Consider the following 20,009-nt stretch of genomic DNA (forward strand, 5'->3'; position numbering starts at 1 on the left):
TGAGGGCTGTAAATCCATTCTTTTTTGATGGAAAACAAATCTCAGTGGGTTTCATTCTTTTATTTTTTTTTTTTCTGTTGTTCCACAAAAGAGTCTTGTCTTCTACACTTTGAGCCTCAATTGCAACAGGGAGGGGGAAGCTGCAAATCCAGCTCAAGGCTTGAAAGATTTCCACTGTCATTGCTTGAGCTCTGCGGAATCAGAGCCCCTCGGTGCCAAGAACAAACACATCATCACCACCACATCATGCAAAAAAACGATGGTCTTGTAATCAGGACTTGGGGAATCTGCCTCCCAGAGGAGAGGCAGGCAGGGAAAGCCCTGGAGATCTTTTTTGGTGACTGAAATCATGCTTTATAGCAAAGTGCATAAAAGGCCATCTCTCCTTTCCAGGCTGCCTTCCCACCTGCAGCGCGTTGTGATTTAATAAGGGCTGAAAGGGATTATCAAGTTGTGAAGTTGTTTGCATCCTACAGGTTGTAATGAATGAAGGTTTTTGTTCAGCTCAGCATAACTGAATGCTTCTTGGAGTGATCCGAGCAGGAGAAAGGCTGTAAGTGACTGGCATTTTTGGTACATGGTTAACACTTGAACGTTACATGATGAAATGGTGGGTGCACACACTCCGTGTAAGTACTGTTGTGTGATTCTTTCCTTCGCTCGTATCCCAACACTTGCTTGAGGCTGAGTCCTTACAATGATTTTTCAGTCTGCTTTGGCAACTCGGCATTCGGAGAAAGAGAAAAACCCAGCATCTTCAACTCCTGTAATTAATGAACAACAGGAATTTTCCCTCATAGGTCTCTGCATTCACCTTCCTCCTGTAACTCTGCTCCAGGCAGAGCAAACTCTCTTTCGGGAGTTTGTACCAGTTCTGCTTACAAACCTAATGACAAGAAAGATGGTCATTCCCTGCCAATTCCCTGCAAGCGAGTTGTGTCCCCTGCTGAGAAGGACAAAGAGTGCCACAGGCACACTGGGGTAAAAGCTTCTTAATCCATCTCATTTTCAACCCAATAAAAGAGCAGAGCAACTCCACTCAATTAACAGAAACAAAGCTCACCTGTCCCTTTAGAGGCAGGGCTGCCTAAGAGGCAAGAATTTCAAACTCTCTTTTTCCTTGCTCAGATGTTTTCATAGATCTGGTATCTGCATGAGGGGCAGGACTTGCTCCTCTCCTGGACGGTCTTCTCTCCCTCTGGAAAGGTCAAACCTGCTGTGTTACAGCTCTCCTCTCCCAGTGTGGCTGGGTTTTACTCCCTCTCTTTATCCCAGGAGGCTGCAGTTGTTCCCCATCCCTCTCTTGCTTCCTGTCTCAAGATATTGTCTGGAGATGCTGACCTGAAAGGTGAGATGATCTTTTGACCATACTCTGTGTCAGTGTTCACTCTGACACAGTGGTACAAATGTGAGACTTATCAGATGAGGAGGACATGTAGAGCCCCAGATCTCCTCTTTAGGAGAACTTCGCAAGTGCAAGCTGTCTCAGTGTTTCTGCTCTCACTTGAAATTTCCTCCAGGATGTGTCTTCACCATTCAATTTCCTCCAGGATGTGTCTCCACCATTCGAGATTCTGGAACAGCTAAGAGTAAAAGTTTGATATAGTCCTAAAGTTTCTTTAAGGAAAAAAAAGAAACCTCACCATCTTCTCTCTCATAACTCTGATTCTTATCTGTATATCTCCTGCATTTTCACTCATCCCACAGCCTCCTTCCACCAGCCATCCTCTTCAGACATTTTTTTCATTTCCTTCTCCCACTTCTGCCTCTGAGTACTTCTTTCCTGCAGATGTTTGCAAAGGGATCTCAGCACATTTCATCAAGTAGGGTGCTTACCCTTTGCAAATTTAGTCCCCTAAGTCAGCCAACAGGTCTTTCCATAATGCTTCTTCAATTAATGAGAGAGAAAACTCTGACCATCCCTAAGCCAAACTCCTTTTCTGAAATATTCAGAAGTGCCTGTTCCTTGGGAACCCAGGAAGATTTGATCTATTGTTTGGCAAATAGATGACTCTTAAAGTGGAAAAGCTGTATCACAAAGATGTCAGTTTCTCCTCTCTCGGATACTGCCTAAGCACTCATTTCTCCTGTGATGTCCTAAGAAAGGTGTATAACAGCTACAGGAAGAAAAAAGAGAGTAAGTCAGGGGTTCATGGCGAGTTTTGTATTCTCTAGTCTGACAGCAAAAGAAGAAGGCTGTCCTGGCCAAATTAATATCATCAGAGCGTAGAATAAACCCAGTTGGAAGAGGTTTCCTCAAAGCAGGATTAGCCATGACATAAGAACAGGTTATTCAAGGTTTCATATTAGAAAAGCTCAGTGTTTTAGATGCTTTACTTGGAGGAAGATGAAGAAGAAGGAAACGTATGCAGATCCCATTGCAATTCCAGGCTCCTATTTGTGAGAAATATGAAGGGAGTGGGAAAGTATTCCTATTGGTGTGTGGTCCACAATGGATTCCAGGTGCCAACAGCTGAAAACATCTGAGATAACCAGGTGAGAAATGTTTTCCTTGGGAAGTCACTTGATTGCTGTTAGAGCTCACCTGATGGTGACTGCATCCCATCCCAGGACCAGCTGTAACAGCAACTAACGTGAACTGAGCTTTCCTTGAAGTTTATGTGTGTGGAGGGGTCCCATTTGAGAGTAAACTAGTTTCTTAGCAGCTGGTTCTCCCCTCCCCAAGACTTTGTTCCTGACTCATGTTTAGCAGGGGGAGAAAACATGAAAAAATAGTGGGGGGAAAAAAAGAGATTTGCTTTGAGCATTAAACTTCATTGCTGGAAAGACTAGGAGCTACTGTTTGGCCTGCCAGTCTTTCATTGTCAACTTATGTAAGACAGGCTCTTATTTAGTCCCTGTTTGCGTTCTCCAGGGGGTTCATAAAACAATTATAAGAATCTAGTGATAATCTTCTTTCAGCCTTTATACTCCAGTCAGCCCCAAAATATCAATCCAGTAGATGATTGTTCGTATATGAAGTCACTGAGCCACTGACTGGCTGCATGACTCTCTGACTTTATCGTTATTAATTGTTTTTATTAGTTACTGCTATTACAGGACATGTGAGTCATTCACCCAGTCTGCTTCTTAATAGCTTCATTGTATTTTCCTGATCAAAGTTGGCCCTTTCTGTTTCCCTTTCATGTGATCTTCAAAGTCATCTTTGGATGCACTAAAAAACAAAAATCTCAAAGGCAATTTCAGGCAGAAACAGAATTCGAAGACCTCACATTTTTGATAGTTCATAGATTAAAATCTTATGGTGTTAGACTGTCATCTTGTGAACAGACTAAGACAGGCGTGAGACAACCACAGATCCTGGCTGGAAGCAAATCAATGGACTTTCCCCACTAGATTGGAGGGCTCAAAGCTAGTGAATGGCAGGTTTTCTTACTTCAGATTAGCCTGAAATCCTTACATACGCTGGATATTAAATTTTACACTTCAGTGCTAACTGGTTGCTGAAAATCCTGTCTTGTGTGTGAATGAAAACTATAAGACTTTAGGAATGGTTTGTATTCTTCTTTGCAGCTTTAATACTGCTTGAATGCAAGTTTTAGTTCCTGCACTATCCCTGTCATTTTAAAGACAAACTGTTGAAGATCAGATCTTTATGTAAAACATTGGTTCAGGCCTGAATCTGGAAAGATCCAGCTCTTGCAGAACGGTGTGTTATTTCATCCTTTGAAAAATCAAAGGATTGCTATGAGGGGAGGAGGAAAAGGAACATTTTACCAGTGCTGTATTATTTACTAAAGAACTGAAGTATGTGCTAAAGTCTCATTGAAGACCAGGAAGCTCTAGAGCTCCTGCGGCCTCATCTGAAGCATATGCTTAAGTATTTTATTAAATATGAGGGTCTGCGGGCCTTCTGAGTTGATGTTGGTATGGAATTCATGTCACAGAGATGAAGCAGTCAGGTTTAGCCACCTTCCTGACTTGTAGGCAGCATGGTATCAAAATGAGGTGAGGCTGAATTTCTACTTCACTGCTGTTTAAATCCCATTGTCGAGACAAATCGAGAGCAGAGGAGATTCAATAGAAGACACCAAATAACAGGAAAAGTCAGATAGCATTTCTTTTTTTGTCCGATAGATCATCTTTTCAATATAACTCTGGATAGAAATAGATATCTCTTGTAGGATTTGTCATACAGTTATGTCATAACAAAATAAAATACTCTGGAATAAAAGTATTTGTCAGATTCCAATAATTTTAGAGGACAAAATCTGGACTTTAGGGCTTTTTGTCTGAAGAAAGAATTAGCTTGGAAAGCAAAAATTTATTTTCATATCAAGAAACCAGCAGAAGATCCCATCATTTATTGCTTCCAAGATCAGAGCCATTTCCTCTGCTGCAGAGAGGAGTAATTTGTTCTTATTTGTATGTAGTGGTGAGAGAATAGACCTTAATGTAATGGTAATGAGATAAGCTGCTAAAAGCTTCTACATAGAAACCAGTGTCTTGGAACAGGGTTTTTGCCACTGGTACTGAAAATGGACCCACATTTGAGGGACACTTTTCCTAGAGGTGTATATACATTACAATTTTGACAGAACTGCTGTTTTTGGCTTCTAAGCAGAACTGCTTTGTTTCTCTGTAGTTATATCATGGCCAATTTGTAAAGTGTCCCTGCACCAGAACCAAAAAGCTTTAATATTACTTTGTGATATTTGCATACAAGGCACAATTTAGCACAAGGAGGGAGATAGTAGAGGGATAGAGTAAGACACTTCAAAAGAAAATTGGGCAGAACTTTTACATAAGGGCACAGGACTCTGCAACTCTTCTGTGTTACAGATTTCCCCTTTAGGTGACTAAACTCCTGAGTTCAGTGAGAGTTTAGCCGTTTAAATCTCTCTGTGCACTGACACCGAGCTATCACCTCATAATGCAGACAACTCAGCTATTTCCCTGTTCCTGAGCAGGGTTCGGAGCTGGCATTATTTTTTTACTGATCTCACAGGAGGGCCAAGAGTGCCTGAGCCTAAAGACAGGGGTAATTGGCAGCTGTAACTCGGAGACCAGGATTTCACAAGGTTGGAGCAAAGGCGATGTACAACATCATCTTTTGGTTAGGTTTTGACAGATTTAAAGACTGTGGGAAGAGGTGTTCTCAATAACAGTGAGCAGAACAGCTAACTTAGGCTTTAAACGTCTCAGCTCAAAGATCACTTTGGCTTTGGCCTTTGCCAAAGCTACTTCTTAACAACTGATTTGAAAACTACAAGGATGAACTGCCTTTTTTCCTCCCTGTGGGGCAACCACATTTTGACATTGCGGTTCCTAAATGACCAGCAAATAATTTCATATGCTGCAAATGAAGAAAAGGGAAGGAAAGAAAATAAAAGATGCAATCTTTTCTTTTCCTCCCTCCAAGTTAATGAATTTTTTATAAATGTGTAAGCATGTCACTATTCCAAGCCACATCAAATCACTCCTGAAATCTGTATTTTAAAAACTGGAATGTGTATAATATGAATGGCTTAAGGAATAAAATGCAAAAAGATGTTGACGATGCTGGATTACCAGCCAGCTGGAGAATTAAAAAAGAGAGGGAGAGAGAGTGATGAGGAGAAGAACAAAAAAGCCCATGTTTCCCTGGCCAAGTCAACAACCGTGTTTTTTCAATCACCCCTCATTATGGAAAAGTGTACTCAGGTTGTCCTGGAATCTGAGTTCACTGTTTTTAAGGAGCCACATCAGGAAAAAAAAAAGGCATGATGCAGTGCAGAGTGTATGACGGGGAACATCTGGACACCAAACTACTGGAGCTGCCATGTTTTGCAGAGCGATGGCTCTGAGGATGAAATGGAATGAACTGTAACAAATACGAGATTTTGCTGGCAGCTTTAATTTATTTAAATGCATCCCTGGCTTTTGAGCAATTTCTTTGTTTTGGATAATATTTAAACACGTCAAAAATCCTCTCTCCTTCCTGCCCTTCATTACACATGACAGGGAGAGGATTGCTCTGGCCATCTGTAGTGTAGGAAAGAACAGAGCTACATCTGGATGGGATGGGGATCACATGGACGCTCACAGCAAGCCCCGAGCAGCTAACTCGAAACCTGCCTTTTCCTGAACAAGCTGAGGCAGCATCAGAGTTTTTGCCAGGATTGTGTGAAGTAGCGCTGGAGCCTTGTAGCTAAACATGTCTAGAGAGTATTTGGGGGCTCCCCCCAAAGTTAGGCACCTCTGCCAAGCCCGTGTGTGGAGATGAGTTGTGTTTGATAATAACATTTGGCATTTATTGTGTGACATCTTGAGCTGATGAAGCCGTTGCCGGGGCTTCGCTGTAGCCCTGCTGTGATGATAAAAGCTTCAAGGGAGAATACAAAAATACATGTGGCAGCGTTTAGAAGGAGGAAGAGCTAATAGTGAGGTGGACAACCTGCAGGTCCAGAGACACATGCAGCTTGTGCCAAAGCTGGTGTGGGCTGCTGGCAAGCCCCAAAACCCCAGAGAAGAAGCAAGGCAAAGAATGAGCTGATGAATCTGTTGTTGCTGAACTCACCAAGGGCTTATTGAGTCTTGTCTCCAGGTGGTGGAGGGGTGATGGCAAAGAAGCCACCACCATCTGAAGTGCTGCCAGAAGTGTCTCCCCTCTCTGATGTATGGGTGTATGTGCCATGGCTGTCAGACACATGTTGGATCAGGAAAGATGGCAGGTGAGCATTAGCGTGGGAAAAATCACTGTAATGGTTTTTCCCTTTGAAGCTGTTTCCATCTCAGAAGGTGTGCTTGGTTCCTCCTTTTACATCTAATATACGTGCTCCAACACAAAAAAAAACCCCAAGACTAACCCCTACAGCTTGGGAAGCAGGACTGGAAGGGGAGAGGCAAAGAGATGGTTGTAGCACATGTTCTGACCTGGCACAATGAGACAAGGCTCAACTTAATCACTTCACTCAGTATGAGTGGACGCATGTTCAAATGCAGACACTTTCTTACCTTCAGTCAGAAAATGTCTTTGCGCTCCAGCCCACAGCGCTTTGTCTCTGAAGCGTTTTTTACCTGATAACAACATCACGGAGCTTGAGCACCCACCCTGTTTGCCAGACCGGGATCCCTCTTCCCAAAGATCCAGTGGGTGCTCAAAGGAACCCCTTTTATTTTGGCAGAAGATGTGAAAGCAAAACCAACAGAGATCCTCAACAGCCTTTGCTCTGTGGAACTGCTTTGAATATTGGCAGCTGTGTGTTAGCTCTGAAGGGAACTATTTTGAAGGCAAACATAGTGATTTTCTTAATTTGTTAAATAAGAAGAGTTACAGACAGTCTCCGGGTTTTTTTATGTCGGACTTCATATTAGGGAAAAAGATAGCATCGCTTGACTGCGAGGGAAATGGCTGAGTTTGGCCGGAATTGCTACACACAGTCAGTGAGGCCTTTCTTCTTCAGCCCATCAGCATCCTGTCCTGAGCTTGATGGTGTACAGAAGTACTCGTCATAATCTTTCCTAAAGAGAGAATCTTGACTGCAAGTACAAATCTGAAAGACACCTCTTTTGTGCTGGGAATGTGAAAAGAAAAGATTGTGGAATGTTTTCAGATCTGCCCACCAAAGCAACCTGTTATTTTGTTTTGTTTTGTTTTGTTTTGTTTTATTTTATTTTATTTTATTTTATATTATTTTATTTTATTTTATTTTGTTTTATTTTGTTTTGTTTTATTTTATTTTATTTTATTTTGTTTTATTTTATTTTATTCTGTTTGGTTTTATTTTGTTTTATATTTTATTTTATTTTACATTTTATTTTATTTTATTTTATTTTATTTTATTTTATTCTGTTTTGTTTGGTTTTATTTTGTTTTATATTTTATTTTATTTTACATTTTATTTTATTTTATTTTATTTTATTTTGTTTTATTTTATTTTATTTTATTTTATTTTGTTTTATTTTATTTTATTTTGTTTTATTTTATTTTATTTTATTTTATTTTATTCTGTTTTGTTTTGTTTTATTTTATTTTATTTTATTTTATTTTATTTTATTTTATTTTAGTGATCCTTAAGCTGTAGGATTTATGGTTTGTGACTCTAACAGTATGAAATGACTGTACGAGACAGTGACCATTGGCCTGACCTGACCTGACCTGACCTGTGGACATGAAAACCGCCTCTTTCTCCACGCCTGTGCATGGAGACCTTGACCCAGCTGGTGAGCCTGGCTGGCAAGGAACCACTTAGTCATAAATGCTGGATTACATTGTGTGGATATTTCTCCTTTTGACTTGAGACCCGGGCTGCCAACTCATAGCGTTTCATGGGCTAATTCGGCCGGTACTGAGTGGGCAGCAGTGCTGTGTCGTTGCGACAGGGACGGCCGTGCATTGATGATGGGGGTTCCCTGACTCACGGTTTGTGTGACTTTGAGCTTGTTCTGCGCTGCTTCTTGCCAAGGGAGAGGAAGCGTGTTGCTCAGTGGAGCTACAGCTCCACTTTCCAACACCATCGTGGGGGTGAGGAGGGCAGGTGCGGAGCATGGCCAGTGCTCCGCCAGCCACAGGGTGAGTGAAAGAGCTGCAGATGGAGAAATAAAGTCAGTCGTCTCTGGCTGTGCTGTGGGGAAAGTTCAACACCTCTGACAGGGTTTTAGTCATTGCAAAAACTGCCCAGTTCTGAGTCTCAGCTGCTGAGAGGGTGCGAGCATCCCAGCTTGGGGTGGCTCACGGGCAGGCTCCTTGGGGTCACTCCCCATGGCTGGGCACGCTGACTCGCTTCCCCGGGTCCTGCAACTCCTTCCTGCTCTTATCTGCATCCTGTCTGACAGCAGCACAAACGCCTGAGTCAGGAAAGTTTCTGAATGCAAAGATTACACCTAAAGGATTTAATGAAAGGAGGAGAACAGAAAAAAAACCTCTGAGCTCTCCCTTTGCTGAGGCCAAGCTGTTGTCAGCTTAAAGAAAATGTTTTCTCTTTGTGTTTGGACAGTTTAACAGATTTATTTTCCCCTCCTTTCCTTCCCCATCCTTGGATGAAAGTTGCAGGGATTTCCACAAAATATGTTTGGAGGAGCCAAGGCTTCAACATCAGCATTTTTTAGTCAGACCATTGGAATGATCAATACATCGGCACAGAGTGATCTCAGAGTCTGAGGGTGCCTGCGAGGCACAGGCTGCTCTTTTAGGTAAGCGGGGGCAAGTGAGTAAGTCCAGCAGCTCTGGAGCCAAACCCTAAAGTGGATGCAAAATCATATGGGGAGCCAGTGCAGTGATTTTCAGTACAAGAGTGATGTCATGATTGAGTACAGTTCAAGTAAGTAATCAAGTCATCTGTTTACAATTATGAATTATGGCTGATGCAGTCTCTGCCTGCGAGCCTGCAAAAAGAGAGTGAGCGTTACAGTCACTGAGTGAAGCCAAAGGTGAGGATCAGCATCTTCACATCAGCTCGGGGAGGTGGTGGTGGTGGGGAGCGCGCAAGTCAAAATGCAACGGGGGGTCTGGAATGAGCCTGAAATTTCTGAGACAGTTGGAATCTGAACTAAAGGTGGTAGAGGACAGTGCATGGAGAGAGAGAGTCGGTGCATCACCTACGTCTGAATGCTGCCCCAAAGAAGAGGAGTGGTACCAATCCCAAGCACAAGCGGCGGCGGCTGAATCCATACCACCCAAGACAACTCCTTTGAACGCAGACTCATCTGTGGTGCTTGAATTCCACTTAAGAAAATTTAGAGCCATGCAGGGCCTGACCTTTAGCAAACCACAAAGGCAACCCATAAACCACAAGGCTGGAATCAGCTAGAGAGAGGACAAGTAAATCCAACATATTAGCATAGGCTTTCAACTACAGCTGGTAACCAGGGATATTATAAATGGGAGATGCACCAGTAGCACCAGTGTAAGATCTGAGAGCGTAAAGCTGGATGCAGCAAGGGTTCCACTGACATCATCACCCAAACAGGGGAATAACACAGTATGACGCTTAATAATAGTAAGTGGTTGACTTCACCGCCAGGCGGAAACAAAATATTTTTAAGTGTCAGAAACCATAAAAACATGACATGATTCATCATAAAACAAACAGTTGCTCAAGTGACTCTTAGAGCAGAGGATACATGGAAAGTCCCCAGATGAGACTGTCTCTCGAGTGCTGTTTTTCAGGCAAAAATCACATTTGGTGAGGTAGGAATTGTAGGTCTCATATGGAGAGCTGGGCTGGGATACTAAAGGATGTACTAGTAATTGGGAAACTAAATCTCCCTATCAAAATCAATACCAGAGTAGGTTTTTTGACAAGGCGGATACCTTCACCATAGGCTGTACATCTGAGGGTTTTCCCACTAAACATTGAAGGACTTTGGGCATGGAGCAAAACTGTGACAAATAATCCATTGCACCAGTAATTTATATCAAACTTGAAGTCTCTGCTGAAGATCGTATTTTTCCCACTCTGAGCTCTAAGCTGACTACAAAGAATAAGAAGATAAAAATATCTCTCTTCAAATTTTTGCGTAGGAACACCATACTTCAATATTTTTCAACTATTTGTCAAATCATGTAATGCATAATTAAGCCCTGAGGTGGCTGCCTTTCTTCTGTGGGAGAAATGATGCATTTTTTGATACCTTTTGTATGGGTGCCTAGTGACCTCTTATTCATGCAAGGGAGGAAATGATTACTCAAAGCTGTGATGTGTTTCTAATGATCTTTTTTGTTTGCTGTGTGTGCTTCGTCTAGCTCATCAGAGACTTATGTGTATCTTAAGAGTCTCACAGTGATTCAGATGAATTACGTTGACTTTTTAGTTATATTTGTATATTTAGATGATATTTGGGTCAACAGGCATAAGACTGGCTGTAGAGCATCCTTCTCTGGAGACCTTCAAAGCCCACCCAGACACATTCCTGTGCAATTTGCTCAAAGAGAACCCGTTTTAGCAAGGGAGTCAGACTAGATGATCTCCAGAGGTCCTTTCCAACCCCTACCATTCTGTGATTTACCTCCATAATTGAGTTCAGCAACTGAAATACATATTCCTCAAAAGCATCTTGCTTGATTTGAAGATGTTATTCCTATCTGTTGTACACTCAATCATCTTTTTTTTAATTTCTAATAAGGTCCTAGGAACAAATCGGAGAATCCATACTACAACAAACCAGTGGTGTGGGACATAGGTTTTCTGATGCCTTCTAAGTCAGGAATGCTGGCTGAAGCTTTTGCGCAGCTGGCACATCTACATCTATCATCCCCTACAAGGACTTGCAGCTATCAAATAAAAGCTGGGCTTCCAATGCAGTCTTTTCTTCATTGGGTGAGTAAAGAGGCTTTTCCTTCTCCTCTTAGCCACCTATTTTTATTTTTAAAAATTCAAGAATGTAATACATTCAAACCCTCTAAGTGACTGTAAAGCTTTGTTTAAATGTTAAACAAACTCAATGTGCAGATTGTCAGGTAGGGAAACACAGACAATGACTCAGTACGTCTGAGTAAGCCTCTTTCCCTAAGAAAGGATTGTTTTTTGTCTGGGAAAAACTCTCATAGCATTAGTGGTAACATTGTCAGCCTAGCAGGTCCACATACAGAAGGTGTTACTGCAATTGCAGCTATACAGAGCCAAGCCCCAGTTCTGAGGTAGAGGCTAACACATAGTGGTACTTTGCATTTCAGTTTTCTTTTTGGTGTCTGAAATGTGGCAGCCCTCTCTCCTTTTACTGGATAAATTGATTGTATCCTCTTTAAAAGTGCCTGGTTACTTCTAATCGCCTTTATGAAAACTCTGGATAGTGTCTTCATCATGCTAAACTCTTGATCTCACTGCATTTGGCTCCTTGTCCAGAGCTTCAGCAAAACAAGCTTAAAAGAACAAGAGGATCTCTTAGGGGATGAACCTTCCCTGCTTTGACTTAAGCCAGGAGTAACTCTGTTCAATGTCTGTTTCGAAGACTTCATAGCAAAGACCAAGATAAATCTGGACAGATTTTAAGTGGGATTGGGGTGGAGTAGTAGTAACCTCTCCCGTAGTGCGGATGTGGAGGCTTAAGACCCCAGCTTGGCCACTCGATGAGATCTAGAATGTTATTTTAACCATTTGGATCAAATATATCCCAGATATTTACATCTCTCCTTTCTAAGCATTTATGCCAGATTCATTCGCAGTGACATGAGTGCTGCCAGTGTGGCTCCTGCTTGTTTTGTTTCCTTCAAAAGCAAGGCTGCGATGCTTGCCTTGCTCCTGGAGACAGAGACGGGAAGACAAAGGGGTTGGAGTTCATTATTTCACGTTGATACACAGCTGCCAAGTAACACCTTGCTGAAATAATATTTATTTTGTCAGAAAAGCCCCTTTTCATGTAATGTCTGCTCAAAAGGGAAGCAGTTTCTGAAAAAATAACATTCGTATAACAGCATTTCTCCACCAGGTTGCATTGTCCTGCTCCTCCAAGCAATTTCCCAGTGATCTTGCCCTGTGCCTTGGGAGGAGAGCAAGTCCTGTGATGCTGTACAGGCACTGGCTGCTTTGGTCTATCTCAGTGCTCAGATCTTGGCCCCCAAGTGAGTGAGTGACTTTTTCAGGAGGGATTTGATCCCATCTGCTCAGCTGGATTGGCAATTCTCTCTTTTTCCCCTCCAGCTACCTCCTCATTGAAAGAAACCCCTAATTTCCCCACGGCAAACTCCACTGTCAACATGTTCTACACGGTTCTGCTTCAGGGTGACCAAAAAACCAAGTCAGAGGCGAATCTGACTAATCTCCACTGAAACTGTGAAACCAGTGACAAAAATCTCAGTTGGGTACAATTTCAGCGCTGTCTCCATGGCCAGCCCCAGTCGTTACAAGCTTTCAGAGCTACCCGAAGATAGTCATGAACGTCAGTCACTGATATTGTTGCCTGAAATAGTTGCTTTATTCTGCAGCGGACAATGAATTCCTTCTTATCCCATTGTTTTCAGAGCTACTGTGTTTGGGACGTTCCAAGACTGCTGTAAATTGGTTCAATTCTTTTCTGACATGTCACTCACTAAATGTTCAGGGAACGTTTCCCTAATCCTGTCCAGATGAGCTGTGGATTCCAAGAGGTTTCTATTTCTGGATCTAGGCCTCTGCCTATATGCTACTGTTGGGCTCAAGTTCATTCAGAGGAATCACATTAGCGGGTATGCAGATTTATTTCTTTGAGGCTGCTGAATGTGAGCTGAAATTGTTTGGTTTTGCCAATTGCATTCCCTGTGTCGGGGGATCAGTGTCCTTCCTTTGCATTTTTTTCATAAATGGGAGTTCTGTTTTGATGAATCAGAACTTGATTTTTATTAGTATTTCGTAGGGGGTGTTTCTATCTGCCATCACTTTATTCAGTGGGAGTTTTTATTATTCCCAGTTATTTAACAACAGCATCTTGGGACCTCAGATGGTATTGGAAACTTTCTATATTCATATGCGATACATTGAAAGAAACAGTTGCTGCTTCAGAAATTAGAATTTCAAAAGAAAAGGCAGATATGAAATAATCTGAAATAATGAAAAATAATATGTAGTTCTTGATACAGGTGGACACAGAGACCTGGATTGGCTGATAAACCCACTGTCACCCAGAAAGTCTGGTACACAGCTTCCCACAGGACATTTTCCGAGTCTCAGTGTGAGACCTGACCTCAACCTCTCTGTGGATAAATTTCAGATTTAAAATTAAACATCATGATCCAGCAGGTATGAACTGAGCTAAACTGCAATGGAATTATTGGCCAATGATGTTTAGTTTAATTGACACGCTCTAATACAATAACCTGTCCTCAGTGGTATACATAGCGTGACGGTTTTGAAAAATTTTAGCCAAAATTATTCTCAGAGTAGTGTCAGAATAAAAAGACATTGTTAAGCTGTCCTGAAAAAATAAATAATCTAAACAGCTATTTGGTTGAAACTCTAGTAGACTTGGTCTGTGGAACAAAGCTTTGGAACAGGAGGAGTGGGATGCCTTGGAGTTAGAGCTTGGTTTTGACAGTTCTGGTGGAAATCCATTCAAATTTGGCAAACGTGTCTGAAAATCTCATTTGGGGGCTGCTGAGCTATTTAGTAGAAACTTATTAGGATTGAGGTGCTTTCTTTTTCCGCAGTGCCTCTGCTTTGACTGTGATCCAGACCAGAGCTACAATGGAAGACTGGGCTTTTCTCGCTCGTTACACCTCCCATATGGAGTCCATTTCGGTGAGAAGTGAAAGAGCTGAAAGATTGTAATTACTGTGCTTTATATACTCACTATCCCAGTATCGTACAGAGCACAGGGGAAGGAGGCAGCCTAACAACTATTCATCTTAATCCAGTGGTGAGGTTCCTGCCAACATGATGAAGGAAGGCACTGGGCTTGCAGGACTTGGAGAAAAGCTGTGTGAAACGTGGTAGGATGGAGCTTCAGGCTTTGAGGCAGGAGTGGGAACCAGAAAAGGTGGAGGAGACCAGGGTGAAGATAGAAGGCTATATGCTTGGTGTTATAGACGAAAAAAAAATCTTAATAATAGATAAAATTATCCCTGAGTTATTCTGTGTGCTTCGGCTGCCTCTATTGATTAGTTTCCTCAGCTATATAGCATCAGGTTTTACTCATTTCACGGTCAGAGAGTGATCCTTCACACTTTTGCAGTCCCTTCCGTGGTATCCATCACAACAGTACCCAAATATTTCACTAACACTGAAGTGCTTTAAGGTCTTTAAAATATTCCTGTGAAGACAGGGAAGAAATTGGGGCAAATAAAAACTTGCCTCAAAGCAGACCGGCGTTTCAGACGCCCGGTTGCGGTGCCTGTGTACTGCTTCTGCAGGGATTACAGCAGGTTTATTGAAATTGTATTAGGAATTTAAAATCATATCAGCAGTATCAGAAAATCACCTAAAGTTTTGAATAGTTAACGTTTTAGGTACTTTTAAAGTCACCTAAATCTTATTTTATGCCCTTTTAGTGAATAAAAGAAATTACAAAATGTGCACATGCGGTACCAATCCAGATCAGGGCCTGGAACAAATTACAGGACTCTTTGCTCATCAATTCGGAGCCTGAGGAATAAGTATGAGAATTCCAACATATTCACCTAAATCATCAAGCCTCCAACTCACCATCCAGTAAAGCAGAAAAAGGGAGAATGAGGAAAGATGACCCAGATCTTCCTCATTCCCCTTGTGACTCTGATGTAATCAGAGTAATATGTAAGAGAAGATGTAATCAACATCTTCCAAGCCAGGGAGGCAAAAAAAAAGATATTTTTTTCATTACAGCAATAGTTTTCATACCAAAAGAATCTCTTACATGTACTGATCTCTGTTCTGGCTGAGAGAATCTTCTCAAGAGATGATGTCAAGAAACAGGACTGTGAATCAAGCAGAAGTTTTAGGAGAGTTAGAAGGCATGATGATAGATGGTTTGGAGTACTCTTTTCTGTGTTAACATAGATGCCTCCGAGGTGCCTCGTGGCTCGTCATCAGTTGTGATGCTGATGTCAAATCCTTACTGCACAAGACCACTTTAAATCAATATTGTAAATGAATCTTAAATGTCAGCTGGTGGAATAAGGTAGAAAAAGCAACTGATTTGTTTATTTTTCCTCAGCTCCAAGCAAATTTGTAAAAGCAGCAGAGGTTCATTCAAAGTCTGAGACTCTAAATATTTGGGAACAATTACAGTATTTTCCAAACAGCTTTAGCACAGGAAAAAGCAGGTGGAGGAAGCGTGGGAATGGAAAGACTTGCACAAATACATGTGCCTTTCTAGAGGAACCAAGGTCCTCAGTGTGAGACAAGTTTGCTGTTCTCCATCAGCAGTTTTTCCTTCTCCTTGCTTAGTTTGGGAAGTGACTCTCCAGTGTTCTGTTTTCTTTTCTTCCAGATACCACACAACTAAATCATGAGCACGTGGTCAATGATAAGAGTTGCTGACATACAAGAGCAGACAAGCAGTGTGGACCTCCATCCTTGGAACCATCTTACAAGGTGGTCCAGTGGGATCTACTGAGATATTTAAGTTGTGACCTGATACGCTACTTGTATTAAGGGCTGGCCCTTTTCTCTAAGGCTTGCCTGGTTATACTGCTAAATTACTAGGAGAGTCCCAGCAGGGCTTAGGCCAACTATTACTCACCCAGACAATTCCCAAGATACAGCTTAAGACTTGACAAAGTCCAAACCCCTCTCCCAGCTGGCTGCTCTACATCCAGCCACAGTTGCTTTCAGATTGTTCAGCCATTCAGTACGGGACCTTCTTGGCACACATAGAAGCAGCATAATGATGGTATTTACAAAAGCCTTTACAATCCAGCTCTCTTCCCTGAAGCCCGTGGGTCCTCATGGCTCAAGTTATTGTAATCACACCTAAAAGCCAGTCTCTTTCTCTGAGATCATAGGTAGCTCTAGGACAACTTACAGGCTATTTTCACTTGTCTGAAAGGAACATCTCAAATGTGCCCTTCCCTCTTATATTACTGTCTGTAGTTGCTAGGTGAGGGGAATGGGTTTATTGTTTGATTAAGGGCTTTCATAAGAACGCAGGTCTCCCTGTTATTTAGTGGAGCCGGGGTTACTTCCAGAAAGCACTTTTGGGGGGGATGCTAGAACTGGATGCTTGGCTTCATCCTTGGGTGAAGTAGGTTTTCTGTCTTCTTATGCACTGTAGGGACCATTTGGGAAGCACAGGCACCCAGAACAGACAGCTGCAGCGGCCGTTGTACACTGTGCTGTGCACACACTGCCCAAGCAGTGGGTCTGGAGAAAGCTGAGCTCAGTGCATCTGCTGGTGAGCAATCTGTGGTAGATCACTGCACCCAAACAGGTATGTATTTAAACAATTAATTGCACATGAGCTCATTGGAGGATGGGAGGGGGGGGGGCTACATATTAGACGAATGCCTAATTTTCCCAATGACGTCTTGAACCTCTGCCAGCTCATGCCACTTGAGAATCTGGCCTCTTGCTCCTTATTTCGTATATTAACTTCACTTAATTTGTCAATTTTCCATGCTTAATAATTATAAATACATAAGGAGAAGTGGTTTAAGATGTTAAAGATGTTTTAGGAATGGCCTAACTGCGGTGCAGCACAAAACCAGAAGTTTGTGTCTACCACGTGAGCTGGTGGAGCGTGGAACTGGGGGGTTTCAAGAGCAGTTAGGCACTATTTGCATCCTGTGAAGCAATGGGGGATGAGGTCAGGTCTCTACATATCATACCCACATCCTTTTTGCCTATGCCACGTCTGTATTCGACTGATCAGAAACAAATGTAGGTGGGAGTAAGCCATAAGAAAAATTTTGAGACCCAGAAGTCATAGAATCATAGAATCAGTAGGTTGGAAAAGACCTCTAGGATCATTGAGTCCAACCATTCCTATCAACCACTGAACCACGTCCCTACGTAAGTCCCCTCCCCGAGGTGGGGTCTCTATGCAAGCTGCCTGTTGCATTGGTATTTTCCGAGGCAGACTCAGATTCCTTTGAGTTTGCCACGTGCTGTTTAAGATGGACTGGGCATCCAAATGTTGACGGAAAGCTGACTACGCCATATACCGTGGCCCCACGCCACCTGTGGCTGCTCCACGGCCGTGCTGGTATTGGCTTTGGTTACTTGGTTTAAGACAATTATAGAAGACTAAAGGGCAAAGGATGCATGAGGTGGGTTTACCTGGCATTCCGTCTGGAGGAAATAGCCTGCGTTCTTCTGCAGAATAAGGAGAGAGGGATGAGTAGAGGAAAATAAAATATATAAAGCATGCCAATGGTGTCATTAAAAAGAGGATGTATCACATTTACCATGAAAGCATGTGACTCAGACATCCAGACATGAAAATTCCTGCAAAGCCCCAAATGCACACATAGAACCGAATTTTTCTGGCTTCCCAGAATGACTTAATTTTATGATTCTGTGACTCATTAGAAAAAAAAGCAAAGTCCCTAGATGTGCTGCTTCAAGACCCAGTAAACACCAGTTACTGGTGTGGACACGCAGGGACAAAGGCTCAGAAAGGGAGGGATGGAGGGGAGAGCGGAGGAAGAAGGCTAAGCCTCTCGCCCCCCCTTTTCTCCTTCTAGTGGTTTTGTAAACATGTTTCTCTCTCTTCCTTTCTCTCTTTTTAAGGTTGGAGTGGAGGGGTTAACAGAGGTCATGTTAGTTTAAAAAATTATGGTTAACCTTACAAGCTGGGTTGCCTTAGGTCACGGTGATACAATTCCCCTCCCTTCTCCTGAGCGGTGGTGGTTCACAGACATTCCTGCAGTGCGGGAAGGACGGGCCCTGCCAAGGCTATGAGCAAAGCAGAACAGACTTACCTGTTTCTATGCACTGCTCAACTAATTATTCGAAAAAGAAACAGCCAAGTTGGAACAGCTATCTTTTTCTTTGAGGAGGAACATTCTCCCCTTTTCCTTTTCCCCCCGCATTCCCCGTTTCCCCTCCTCCCTTCCCTGTTTTTTTTTTGTCCCTCCGTTGCTTGGCTTGGCGTTTGAAACAGGTTCCCGATACATGACACCTCCTGAAAATGTAGTTTGGCAAACAGGGCTGAAGTTGAGCTCCAAGCGGGCCCTGCGCAGGGCTCGCTGTGAAAACACCTGAGCGTCTCTCACGCCTCTAAGAATCAGTTCTGCTTCTGGAGGAACAACAGCCGCCCTCTCTCTTCCCTCAGCCCTCACTCTCCCTTCAAAATAAAATGAAAAATAAAATGCTGGCGCCGTTTGCGTAACAAACAGGTGGTTGAAGGGTGCTGCAGACGGGGGTGAAGGCCATCCCAGCGACAGAGCGCAGAAACCCTGTGCGGAGTTTGGATTGCACATCTGCAGTTGGTTTTCCCTCGTTCAGGACAAATTAAGACTCTCCCGGCAATTAGGGGAGAAAGCTTCGAAGTGCAATCAGCAGTTCTGAAAAGAATCTGTGCTGGGCTTTGAGGGAGGCTAATCCTGCTGCCCGCGCTGGGCTCCTCTCAGCAGTGTGCATTTTCCAAGGCCAAAATTTTGGCTTGCTTTTCAGTCACACCATATAAAATAACAAACACGCAGTCTAAGGAAAACAATTTTTAAGACACAGTAGAACCCACTTTAATGAAGAAAACTGTTAAATGCATAAAACCCCCGTGTGCCAATGGATAAATGTGCTGGAAGTGTGAACTGTTAAACCAACAAAATTGTTAACACATCATACTGCTGGGCAAAAAACTAAAATAAAAAAATATAAAAAGGGAGTGAAACGGTTTTCTAACATGCAGCCCACTTTGCCTTTATTGTTCACATTCCTGCTGACATAAAGTTTCCTGATTTGTCCCCTGGGCCCAGAAATATGGCAAAAGAGGGAACATTAATTGTATTTGCCCCCTTTAAACTGCCCTCCCTGCTTTTTAGCTCACAGTGGCCAAGAATAGCTTCATGGAATGGGGAGGGTTTGCCCTTTTTTGTTCAGGGTGATGAGTGAACGAGTTCACGTGGATATTTTTTTTTAACTGGATATAAAACTTTAAGCTATGCCTAAACATTTTTTTTTCCTGTACCTGTGGGGAACATTGTGATTAGTTTTGTCTTTGCTGTTTCTTAAAATTCTCCCTCCGTATTCCTGGTTTTCCTTAGGGTCGATGCCGAAATGAGGCTGTTCCTTGCTGTTCCATCCAAAGACATGGAGCTCTCACTGAGTAAAACCCTGATCTCGTGATAGCCCTCTAGACAACTTCTTTGGTAAGCATCCAGACTTGCAGCCGTGCCGGCGTGGTGGAACCTGGGTCCCTGCATCACTCTGGAAAAAATCAGTTCATTGCATTTATCTTCATCTGTCTCCTAAATCATGTGCTGTTCACAGATTTCACTTCCACAGGTGGTCAAAATTTTCCACCTAAACATAATTTCCACAAAAGTTGGGCTTTTGACACAAATGAAGATTAGAGTCATAGAACCATGGAGTGGTCTGGCTTGGAAGGGACCTCAAAGCCCATCCAGTCCCACCCCTGCCATGGGCAGGGACACCTCCCACTGCCCAGGCTGCTCAAGGCCCATCCAACCTGGCCTGGAACCCCTCCAGGGATGGGGCAGCCACAACATGAAGATT

At 42.7% G+C, this 20,009-nt stretch overlaps 1 long non-coding RNA gene across 1 annotated transcript; it reads left to right on the top strand.

Moving 5' to 3' along the window:
* The first annotated feature begins 12,385 nt into the window (after nucleotides 1-12,385).
* Nucleotides 12,386-19,642, top strand: LOC128851766 (uncharacterized). Its single transcript, XR_008449199.1, has 6 exons — nucleotides 12,386-12,502; nucleotides 13,496-13,655; nucleotides 14,063-14,153; nucleotides 15,823-15,926; nucleotides 16,606-16,761; nucleotides 19,538-19,642. It is a non-coding gene; the product is annotated as an uncharacterized LOC128851766 (long non-coding RNA).
* Nucleotides 19,643-20,009: the final 367 nt, after the last annotated feature.

Source organism: Cuculus canorus, chromosome 3 (genome assembly GCF_017976375.1).
Source record: "Cuculus canorus isolate bCucCan1 chromosome 3, bCucCan1.pri, whole genome shotgun sequence".
NCBI classification, from domain to species: Eukaryota; Metazoa; Chordata; class Aves; order Cuculiformes; family Cuculidae; genus Cuculus; species Cuculus canorus.